The following is a 12,776-nucleotide window of genomic DNA, read 5'->3' as shown; positions in this document are numbered from 1 at the left end:
CACAGTAAACGAATGTGACGACTGGGACCCACGGTCGTGAACGATGGTCATGCAAGTCGTAGTGGAAGCAGCTTTCTCTCGGTCTTCCAACGGTGTGTCTGTAACTTTAATTCAAGTATCAGGAATTGAGATTACCATATCTCAAGACGTAAATATTGTGATTATCTTGCCAGACGCATTACGAAACCCATCGAGAAGGACCTCTAATACTAGTGACGGAATGTGTAACAAAAACAGACCTCACAACTACTTCCCACTGAGCTTAGACACGTGTCGTTGCCGCTGTAAATTGTGGGAGAGATATTCCGAACAAGAATAGGGACCTTCCAATGTCTGGGTCTGATGCCCACCTGTGCAGGACAGAATGTGGATTTGGGCAGGGTGACAACGGACATTACTGAGTACACGATCCACATTTCCAATTGGCCTTTGTGCGTGTGGGGGGGAAGGCTTTGCAATCTAGGGAGTGAATTTTCTATTTTACTCTTTAATTCGATTCAGATAATTATCTTGCCTTCAACTTTCTTTCAATAAGACAAGTCCATGTACTGGAAAGGTCGTGTAATATTACGAGGAAACAGAATATTTCTCGGGTGCCCAGTGATGGCTAAAGATGAGTTTGTTTGCTGCCTGATGGTTTCATCTGTTTGTGGGCATCTTGTACCAAAGTGCCCAGAGAATATTCTGTTGTCATCGAAGAAGAAAAAACAGAAAAGCTCTGACAGTGCCTCAGGCAGCGTGTCACAACGGGCCACTTGTACTTTTCTGACTTCCGTACCCTCCTGACAACACGTTTCCTCCTCCCTGACTCAGAATGCACCCCGACATGCAGCTTATGATTTTCAGAGAACTCGCCCAGAGTTTCTATTGACCGTTTTCTCCATTTCTTTCATGATTTGATCATACAGCCCAGGTATCAGTGCTGACCCTGATCAGGCAAGCAGGAAACGAGGCACCGAATAAATGCAAGCATCACACGTGAATGCATGAATCAGGGAGTTCAATTTGCTTTCCTGGAACGTAGCTTCTTTAAACCCACACTGGAGCCGTTCTGTGGTGGCCACTACCTCAAAACCTCGGGAGCGCGGCTTCAATTACGATTTTATTCTTCACCGTGGGCTTCTTTGAGGCTAAATCCATTTCTAGACAGATAAATAAGCGATGAGGCTAAGTTTGCAAGGATGTGATTTATAATTCCAAAAAGGAAAGGGAGCATTTCTAAATACAAGAGGAGGAGAATTGTATCCTTTTTTGTTTGTTTTGGAAGAGGAAAGCAATTTATTTTTCTGTCAGAACTTGAATGCATTCTATTTTTCTTTCAAAACTATTTGTCAGAGGTTTTGCATTTCCTGTGGAAATAGTACAGAGACCCTGCAGCTGGTTACTTTTCTCATTAACGTTTTACATTACATGCTGCTTAGGTCACAACCAATGCCTTCATCTCAATGTGTTAATGTAACTCAAGTTCACGGTTTATTCTGAATTCCTTAGATTTTACTTAACGTCCGTTTTCTGTTGTAAATCTTGCCAAGGATTAAACACGAGTCTTCCTGTCTCCTCAGGCGCTTCTCCGCTGTCACTGTTCAAACCTGAGGACTTTCTTTGCTTTGGATATTCTTGTCCACATTTATGAAGTGAATAATTATATGTGACATAATGTTTGAAATTTTTCTGCATGACATTTGTCTCCGCTCTCATTTATTTATCTATCTTTCCTTTCCTTCCTTTCCTTTTCCTTCCTTCCTTCTTTCCTTCTTTCCTTCCATATATACATCCATCCATCCTTCCATCTACCCATCCATCATCCATCCATCCATCATCCATCCATCCATCCATCATCCATCCATCTATCCATCCATCCATCATCCATCCATCTATCCATCTATCCATCATCCATCCATCTATCCATCCATCCATCATCCATCCATCCATCCATTGTAAGCTTTCCTGAGTTATAATTGACTGACAAAAACTGCACAATTTACTGTAGATCCCTTGATGAGAGTGGACCTATACTTATTGAGGGGGAGGAAGAAACTTTCCTGCACCCTCATGGTTCTTCTGGCTGCTCTAATAATCATGAGACAGATTAGCGAGGGAAAATGACCAGATTAAATTGCATACATATGTACGGGAACCCCCCATACCCGAGAGGTTCCGAGACAGAAAGGGAAATCAAGGTCTCTACAGCATTCTGACCGAAGGATGAGGTGAGGCAGGTGGGGTTTCAGAAGGTCAGTGCAGGGAGAGCACATGCTCAGTAATTATTATTAGGTAAAAGGTCATTTCTGGTTTTAACCCTTATAATGGGCCAGATCCATAATTTATATTCTTGTAGATAGTTAAGGGGGGGCGGGCAGATTTTTTCTTGAGCCTTCAAGGTATCAGCTCCTTTTCGGTCAAAATAATCCACATAGCATAGAGGCATATCTAGGGGTGGCTCGTTCTGAACCCCGACAATATACTCCTCAGGCCATCACTACCGTGAAGATACTAAGCCTATCTATCACCTCTAAAAATGTTATTGTGCTCTTTTGTGTTTCCTTCTGGTAGGAAGACAACATGAGGTGAGATCTATCCTTCTCACATCTTTTCCAGTGCAGGTAAACTGTGTGCGTTGATTTGAGTATCCATCCACAATATTGGTCCTGAACGTTCCATAATCTTTGCCTGAGTCTCACGTCTCATGATGCTCTGAGCTTTTAGATGAAGAACACGTGTCACGTGATGTCTCAGCTTTTGGGCAGCTGTCACAATGGACCCCAGACTAGGTGACTAATCAACAACAGACATTTATTTCTCACAGTCCTGGAGGCTGGGAGTCTGAGACCCTGGGGTCAGCATGGCCAGGTGGGGGCCCCCTTCTGAGGTGCACACCTATCCCTGGGTCCTTGCCTGGTGGAAGGGGTGAGGCAGTTATGAGGTCCTGAATCCCATTCATGGGGCTCCTTCCTCATCACCTAATCATCCCTCCAAGGCCCACTTGTAAACACCTCACCTTGGGGGTTAAGATGTGAGCACATGAATTTGGGGTCCACAGCTTCAGACCACAGCAGGTGGTCAGCGCAATGCATGAAGCATTTGTTATTGCACAACAGTAAACACGAGAAGCAAGCGAATGTTGTGAGTGCTGGATCTGGGCCTGCTGCCCTCTGAGAACTAGTGATTGGAACCCAGCTGCAGTGAGGACTGTTGGGTAAGGAGGCACCGGGAGCAGGTGAAAGCAGTGGCTGACCCTTACATCCTGGTCTCCATGGCTCACCCATCTACCTCTCATGGTCCCCATGAAGAGTATGGGATGGTCATGATCTCAGGACTGGCTCCTTCCCACTGAGAATCTCCTCTCCCAGATTCCACATTCACTCAGGAAACTTCCAAGGAGCCCACTGTCAGCGTGAGGTCCTGTGTTACGGACACATCACGTTGTCCTTGGCTTCTAATGCGGTCCTAGGGGAAGCCTGTGCAACCTGACGCCTGATGGATGAAGGGAGGGCTGAGGTGGGCAGCGGGCTTCCTTTCAGCCCCAGGACACAGGGTCAGAAGGACACTTTCCAGCCGCGCTCATGACCTCGCTCTTGTCCCCAACAATGGCAGCGAAGTGATGGTACTAAATGGCAATTTTATTGATGCTTGAGTGTGTTTCGGTGGTGTGGCTGTGGGACTCATGAAACCAAAGCAAAGAACACTTGTGATGACCAAGGCAGAGATTCCACTGATGAATGAAAGGAAAGGAAAGCTGGAAAGAAGAAGAAGGAATAGGAGAGAAATTCATGAAGCTTGAATGTCAGTCAAGGCGGGCTATTGCATGGATGGTTTAGTCGGACAGCACCGGCTTTGTCATTGGGAAAATGGAAGGATGAGAAGACAGACTGGGGTTAAAAGTACAGAACATTTCAATAGGGGCATGAGCCAGCGTCCCCTAGTTAGATACGGCCTGAACATATTCCTTGCAGCTTTTTCCTTTCGGGGGACAGGGAAGATATTGTGTGTGTGTGTGTGCGCGCGCGCACACACGTGTGTGTGTGTGTGTGCGTGCACATGTGTGTGTGTAAAGAGGAGGACAATGTAGGATTTTAAAGCAGGGAAGCAGGCAGATAATCCCACACAGTACAGTGAGTAGACCAGTACAGAGAGTCAGGAATGTTTCTTTTTTTTCTAACAAGAGGAGTTCAAGAGGTAACGTTATGAAATCCATGCCTATATGCCCATCTAATATATGACAATGGAAGCAAGAATGTACGATGGGGTAAAGACAGTCTGTTCAATAAGTGGTGTTGGGAAACCTGGACAGACACATGCAAGAAAATGAAGCTGGACCACCTCCTTACACCATATACAAAAACAAATTCAAAATGGCTTAAAGACTTAAATGTAAGATCTGAAACCATAAAATATCTAGAAGAAAATATAGGAAGAAACTTCATGGACATTACCCGGAGTAAGATTTTCACTGATATATCCCCTCGCGCGAGCGAAGTAAGAGAAAATATAAACATGTGGGATTACATCAAACTAAAAAGTTTCTTCACAGCAAAGGAAACCATCAATAAAACAAAAAGGGATCCTACTGTATGGGAAAAGATATTTGCCAATGATATATCTGATAAGGGATTAATATCACAAATCTATAAAAAACTTACTCAACTCAACTCCAAAAAAACAAACAACCCAATTAAAAAATGGGCAGAGGACTTGGGGAGACATTTCTCTAAAAAGGACATACAGAAGGCAAGAAGACATATGAAGAAATGCTCAACCTCACTAACCATCAGAGAAATGCAAATAAAAACCACAATGAGATACCACCTCACTCCAGTCAAAATGGCTATTATCAATAAATCAACAAACAACAAATGCTGGCGCGGATGTGGAGAAAAGGGAACGCTAGTGCACTGTTGGTGGGACTGCAGATTAGTGCAGCCAGTATGGAAAACAGTATGGAGGTATCTCAGGAATCTGAAAATGGAACTACCCTATGATCCAGTAATTCCACTCCTAGGCATCTACCCGGAGAAATCCAAAACTCCAATTCAAAAATCTGTATGCACTCCTATGTTTATTGCAGCACTTTACACAATAGCCAAGATATGGAAACAACCGAAATGCCCATCGGTAGATGACTGGATTAAGAAGCTGTGGTACATTTATACAATGGAGTATTACGCAGCCATAAAGAAGAAAGAAATCTTATCATTTGCAGCAACATGGATGGATCTAGAGAACATTATGTTAAGTGAAATAAGTCAGAAAGAGAAAGACAAGTACCATATGATCTCACTTATATATGGAATCTAAAGAAAAGACTATGCGAATGAACTAATCAGAGACAGTTTTGGGGACGCGGAGAAAAAACCGAGAGTGGTTAGATGGGTGTGTGGGAGGGGGTTGGGGATAAGGGGAAAGGTGAAGGGATTTGGAGGCAGCTGGTGACCACAAGATGGCCTCGGGGTTTTTTTTGTTTGTTTGTTTGTTTTTGTTTTTTTTTTTTGTTTGTTTGTTTGTTTTTGAAAATTAATTTGGGGAAGGTATTCTATAATGTTGTGGAGATTTTGTTGGGTATCCGATGGGCATGCGTCCAGTTTGGGAGACCACCTCAGGGATGCTGTGGATACCTGATCATGGCATTGGACACCAGAGGCTGGACATTAATGAATGCCAACTATAATTATATATATATAATGTGATGGTTCGGTGTGGGGTCGGAGGGATGGTGGATGGGGGGAGGGGGGTTCACAGTGTGAGGGATATGGATGATGAACGTCTAAGTATTACCTTGTTTTGTACACCTGAAACTAATAAATAAATTTATGGAAAAAAAAAAAAAAAAAAAAAAGAGGTAACGTTATGGAAAACTGGCCAGGACATAGAAAATGCAGGCAAATATAGGGTTATGGAAGACTAAAAGGAGAGACTTTCAAGAAAAATGATGAGTCCGTATTCCTGATGCAAATGTCAGAGAGTGACAAACAAGGAGTAAAAATAATCCATGGCGTGTAGCGGCAAAAGACCTAATTCTTACTTTAATCCTGGCTAGGAAGGCCTAAGAAGCTTTCCAAGGTGATCTGACAAGCGAGCTGATTGGACACCACACGTTGTGGGAATGTGACTCATCCATGACACATGGCTTTCCCGGGGCTTGTAGCTGTGAACAGTGGGAGGGGTCTGCCATGGGCAGGAAGAAAACGCAAGATCAAAAGTAGGAGGTCTACTTCTGTTTCTGTCTTCTTTGCCATCAGGACAAACTTCCCATCAGGGGAAAGCAAGCCTTTTTTTTTTTTTTTTTCAATTACAGTTCACATTCAATATTGTATTAGTGTCAGGTGTACACCACCGTGGTTAGGCATTTATGTAAGAAGTGATCCCCCTGATAAGTCTAGCCCCTACCTGACACCATCCATAGTTATTACAATATTATTGACTATATTCTCTATTCTGTTATATACAATGGAATATCACTCTGCCGTAAAAACGAGTGAAATACTATGATTTGCAACCACATGGATGGACCTACAGGGCATTATGCTGAGTGAAATAAGTCAGACAGAGAGAGACAAATACCATATGATCTCACTTGTATGTGGAGTCTATCTAAAGATCTGAATAAATGAGCGAACAAAACAGAAACACACTCATAGATGCAGAGAACTTATGGTTGCCAGAAACCTTTTGTTCTTTACTGAAAGTGTAGCAATGAACGGAAAGGTGTGTTTCTGTACCTCATATGATAGGTCCACACTGAACGATATAAGTGATACTCTATGTAACTAAAAGAATAAGGAGGAAAAAGTTGGTTGCCGAGGACATTTCACATGTTGGTGGTAACATTGCTTTCACAGTTACGAAACAAGAGACAATCAGTACTCAGGGAAGCACAAAATCTTCCAGTGAAGGTTCCATACGTTTTTTGGAAATCCAGGCGCAGTCCAGTCCCCTCCTTGGTGGCACTCATGTAAAAGCCTAGACCATTTAAAAAATATACATAGGACAATTGCGGGAGTTTCAGAATCATCACTTCCCAGGAACCCTGGCCTATCCTGGCATGATTCCACCCCAGCTATGAAACCCAGCAGGGTTTTTAGGGCCGACAGCTGCCTTGGAGGGAAACTAACCTAGATCAAATCATCTCGGTCCATTTTGTGCAGCAAGCACAGCCCAGCCCAGCCAGGTGGGGGTGCTGTCTGCAGGAGCCAGACTTGGGGAGACACCAATAGCCCTTAGAATGTTGTTGACCGAGAAGCATACACAGCCATTTTCTTTGGCCTATAGCCTGCTTCTTGCATTTATAAATGTTGCATTCTAAAACTCTTAGGCAAAACCAAAGACCAGCGCCCGCTCCCCCTTCCGTCCCCATATGCCAGCTCTGTCTCTGCACTCGCTTGGAGACGCGTCCACTGGCAATTACGAGATGAGGAAGGAGGAAAGAGCAGAGAGGAACGTGACAGCCATGCTGAAATGTCTCACCCTCTGTCCTTTCCTTGAAAAGTTCCTCCGTACAATGGCTCTCAAGCATTTGTAATTGATAGAACCCTCCTCAGCTTTCCACCTGACACCTCCCAAGCCTTCAATATCAAAACAGCAGGCCCCAAAGGTAAAGGCTTTGGAGAATTCCATTTGGAAAACCATACATTTTGTAATATCAAGAGGTTGTTTTTTTATTGTTGTTGTTTTACTTAAATACATACTTGAAAACCACCCCTCCCCAGTCTTCAATAATGCTTTGCCAGTCCTTAAACAAGGGCTGCGATCTTCCCACTGAAACCAGCCCCACACCTTTCTAAAAGGTCTCTCCATCTCTACTCTTTATGCTGGTGAGTTTATTTGCAAATTAACCCGCACAGAGGAGCGTTGTAAATAAAGACGTGCTCTGCCGAATCAGCTAACCAGGAAATGGGGCTGACTTCTGGAGGTCTCATCTTAATTCTGGTTACTCCAGGGCACTATTGGGAGAAGGTTTCTGTTGGGGGAAAAGGAAGGAGACCCACGATTCTTTCAGTTCTCAGAATGTATCTTTCCAGGACGGGTCAATCATCCTGTGGATGTCACAGGAGACAGGTCAACCTCAGCCAAATCTCACAGCCCAGTGTGATTCTGCATACAGATGGTCCCTGACTTACGATGGTTCAAGTTAGGATTTTTTGACTTTACGGTAGGGAGACAGCAAAACGTCTTCAGTAGAAATCTAGTTTTGAATTTTGATCTTTCCCCAGGCCAGTGATGTGCTTTAAGCGGCTCTCTCTCGAGGCAGGCACAGGTAATGGTGAGAATGCCCTAGTGTGGGCTCACAGGTAAGCGCTGAGCACGGATAAGGGAACTGGACTCAGCCACAATGCTCGGTGGGTGAGGGCAGTCACACGCTTCGACTTACAATGTTCTCAGCTTATGATAAGTTTATCAGGACGTCACCTTACCAGGAGGCTGTGTACCTGCCTTTCTCGATTGAGGAAAGGGGTATGGTTGTTGAAGTCATAAATATAAAACACATTTTATATTTACACATTTTCACGGTGAGTTTACAATCCGCTTGGCCATTTCTTGCATCATCTCATCTCATCTTTTTTTTTTACAACTCTATTAGCATTTTATATATTGCCAAATAAAGGCTCAGAGACACTCAGTATGTTGCCCAAAGAGACGACGCTACTGTGTGTGAAGATGTGAATTTCTGGGATCTGGGATCTCAACCCCAAAGATGAGCTAATGAACGGGGATTCGTTAGCTGCCACACTGCAGGCACTCAATGATTGATAATCACCACTATTTTTAATGGTGCCAAATGCCATCAACCCAAGCTATCACGTCTTCACTGTTTATTTCTTTCCAATGTATTATTAGCAAACAACTTTCAAGTGCCTTCTAGGCAGTAGGTTGCTGGCGTGTAAATATTAGCAAGTGTAAGCGACTGACCCCAGGGACTACAATTCTAATCTAAAAAAATTATATGTCAGAGCAGATGTACTCAGCAAATATCCATTATACAGTTGTGTCCAATGAGCTTGTGACTGAACGGAAAATAAAGGAAAACATGTCAACTGTCACAGTCCATTCTCACTAGAACAGTGTGACATCCGTTGAGCCTAAGTCTTCTGTTCATGTTTTACACAGTGTGTCTCATATTCTGAACCAAAGCGACCACACAAGCCCGAAAAGAAGGAAGGCATAAAGAGGAAATTAATGAGACGGAATTAACGATCTTCTGCTGGATGAGGTATTGTTTGTCTGCCCAGCGGAATGTATCCAGTTACGGAAGGCTTGGTGACATGGATTACTCCATGGAAAAACGATGACACCTCCTCCTTGTAAATAGTAAAGCAGTCCTGATGTTAAAAAAAAAAACAAAAAACAAACAAAAAAACCACCACATAGCTTTTATTTGTGTTTCTCTTCGGACAAATGCAAATAAAAACCACAATGAGATATCACCTCACCCCAGTCAGAATGGCTATCATCAATAAGACAAATAGCAACAAGTGTTGGAGAGGCTGTGGAGAAAAAGGAACTCTCATACACTGTTGGTGGGAATGCAGACTGGTACAGCCGCTATGGAAGGCAGTGTGGAGGTTCCTCAAAAAATTACAAATAGAATTACCATATGACCCAACAATCCCTCTCCTGGGTATCTACCCAAAGAATTTGAAATCATTTATACATAAAGACGAGTGTGCTCCAATGTTCATTGCCACTTTGTTTACGGTGGCCAAGACATGGAAACAACCAAAATGTCCTTTGATAGATGAATGGATAAAGAAGTTGTGGTATATATACACAATGGAATAGTATTCAGTGGTAAGAAAAGATGAAATAGGACCATTTGTGACAACATGGATGGATCTTAAGAGTATAATGCTAAGCGAAATAAGTCAGACAAAAAAGCAGAGAACCCTATGATTTCACTGATATGTGGTATATAAACCAAAAACAACAAAAGAACAAGACAAACAACTGAAAGAACAAAAACTCATAGACATAGACAATAATTTAGGGGTTACCAGAGGATAAGGGGAGAGGGGGGAGCAGGGTTCTAGAAGAGAGTAAACGGGGTCTAATATATGGTGATGGAAGGAGAACCGACTCTGGGTGGTGAACCCACAATGTGACATACAGATGATGTAATACAGAATTGTACACCTGAAGCCTATGTAACATTACTAACCATTGTCACCCCAATAAAGTTTAATAAAAAAGAAAACACGTAGCAAGCACTCACAGAACTGTTCTAGGTGCCAGGGACAGGGACCAGTTAATTCTAAAGGACACTCAGAATTCTGAAGTGTGTACGCACGTGTGTGTGTGTGTGTGTGTGTGTGTGTGTGTATGTGTGTTAATCTCTTATGCTCCTACTTCCCCTGACACTGCATATTATTACACTGACATTAAACTTATACACATATAGACACCAAGCTGGTAAACTTACTATTTTAGTGACTTGTTATTTAAAATCCTCCAAATTCATTCAACTAATTGCAATGATGTGTTTCATATTTTTTAAGTTTCTCATATTACATTTTGTTTATGAACATAAAAATGTTTTAATTCACGTCGTAATTCATCGTGTGTCAGCCTTCTAATTAAACACAGCATTGCTTTTATTTTTGTCAGTCGATGCCTCTATTCACATTTTGACAGCATGCCATTTAAATATAAAGCGGGTGTTTATATTTTTCTTTGCATGTGATGAGCCTTCAAATAGTAAGAATCGTTTTTATTTGAGTGCCACCATGCAGTTCCTCTGGGGAATGTGAGAGCTGTATGTTGGGAATCGATTAATGCAAATATAACTGTTTTAACTAGCCCCCTGCACATCTCTGTGTTCTATTTTGAGAAATCTGATGGACACGCTGGTAATTGCATTGGACACGGGCTTTCAATCACCTGAACCGAAAGCTGTGCTTCAGTGGTTCGCCGAGCAGCGTGATAATTAATCACCGCCTTTCCCATGAGATAATGCTCCCGCAGCCCTGGGAGGCACTTCTGCACATCGGCCTCTCGGGGAAGGGCTTCTTACCCTGAGCGCACAAACCTGTAATTGTGTCTCCTTGAATTCTACGTGAGTGCCCTGGCAAAGGCCTCCCCAAGGCGTCTTCTCTCTTCCCCTTGGAGGAGGGCAGCGTAATCACCCCTTCATCCCATCCCTGCTGGTCCCAGGCCTACCATCACTGGATTCTGGTTACACATTTTCTTTAAGCCATAATTTGCCCTGGCCATTTTTAGCATTTATTTATTACAAGTCTCCAGAGCAAATAAAGATACTACTGAGGGTTATTCGAAACATGGTAGATGGTGGTAGAGAAAAATAGAAAAGACCACAGCGACTCCAGCTTCTCCAGCTTCTGGGAATGTGGGAGCTGGAACGCTTAAGTCCACAGAGGAGTGAGGAACTCGGACAAGGGAAGACATGCCCAAGACAGTCAGGAAGACGTGTCCCAACAAAACATTCTGTCAATTGAGACAGAGGGAAACTGGGACGCAAATTTTGCCAGCAAACCCACAGTTCTGAAGCAATCCAGAAGGTGGAGAAGCGTGTTTGCAAAGCAACACCAAGAGTGAACCACGGCCTTCTTGACTATAGGTCATTGATTTGTTGGTCTAGTGCCACTTGGCTGTCAGCTATGTCTCTCGTGTTGACTTAGGAATAAGGCTCTTTGTAAAAGCAGTGACTGCGTCTGGCTTTGTGGCAAGTACTGCATATCCAGTGGCCCACCTGGAAAGTATGTATGAAAGAAGTAGTTAGGGCCTCTGCCCACTGGATGTCCACACAATGCAGTGGGGTGAAGAAGCTCTAGATGACCATCTCTCTACAGATGAGGGAGATGTGTGCAGCTTGTCATATGTACTTGGGCAGGGGAGGGAGGGAGCAAGCTTGGATAGCTGTATGGATGATGGATGGATGGATGAATGGATGGATAGATGGATAGATGGATAGATGGATAGATGGGTGGATGGGTGGATGGGTGGATAGATGGATCAATGGAAGGAGGGGAGGAAGAGAAATGTTGGATAAATGGAAGCAAGAAAGGAAGGAGGGAAGGAAGAAAACAGACATTTCTATGAGTTACCAAAAAGGTCACTCAGAAGTTGTGTCAAGATGGAAATCTTGGTTTCTTGTCTGCTGTCATTATGGTGCCTGCCCCAAAATAGGAGAAAATATGTACTTAGAGAGAGAGACAAGGAAGTGAGATGTTAACATGGGATTTTGCAAATTAGCCTGGGACTCTCTGGGCAGGAGAGGATGAACTAACTGTCTGAGTACAAAGCAGTTAGTAAAGGACAGCAGTTACGTAAGTCAAGGCCATAAGACTTGTTCTTATTACGACTGTTTCATGCAAAGCCAGGAGCGAGGAATCCTGAAAGGAAAATGGCATTCTGGGAAGGACACATGAGCAAAACTGTCAGTGGATCAGCTGATTTTCTCAGACAGCGATGCGTGACCATGTTCCAGCAGTGGGATGACCCATATGCGGCTCTGGGGCGAGTCGTGGATAAACAGAACACACATGGGGAGCGTTGGACGCTCCAGTTCCACGCCTTTGTGACTTTGAGTGAAGTCTCCCGGGTGACACCAGTTGCTCGGCGAGGCCCTGGAAAGTTAGTGAGTGGGTTCCTGAGGCTCCCAAGACAACCTCCAAATACTTTTCCCCTTAATTCAGTTACAGTGCTAAAGAAGGACTTTAGATGGTCCACATGTTCTAAAAACACTGAATACCAAAAACAACAACAACAAAAAGACCAAGAAGTGAAATGTTGGTTGACTTAACATGAGGACTAACATTCCAGAGTAG

Source organism: Rhinolophus hipposideros (genome assembly GCF_964194185.1).
Source record: "Rhinolophus hipposideros genome assembly, chromosome: X".
NCBI classification, from domain to species: Eukaryota; Metazoa; Chordata; class Mammalia; order Chiroptera; family Rhinolophidae; genus Rhinolophus; species Rhinolophus hipposideros.
This window is presented reverse-complemented; position numbering follows the sequence as displayed.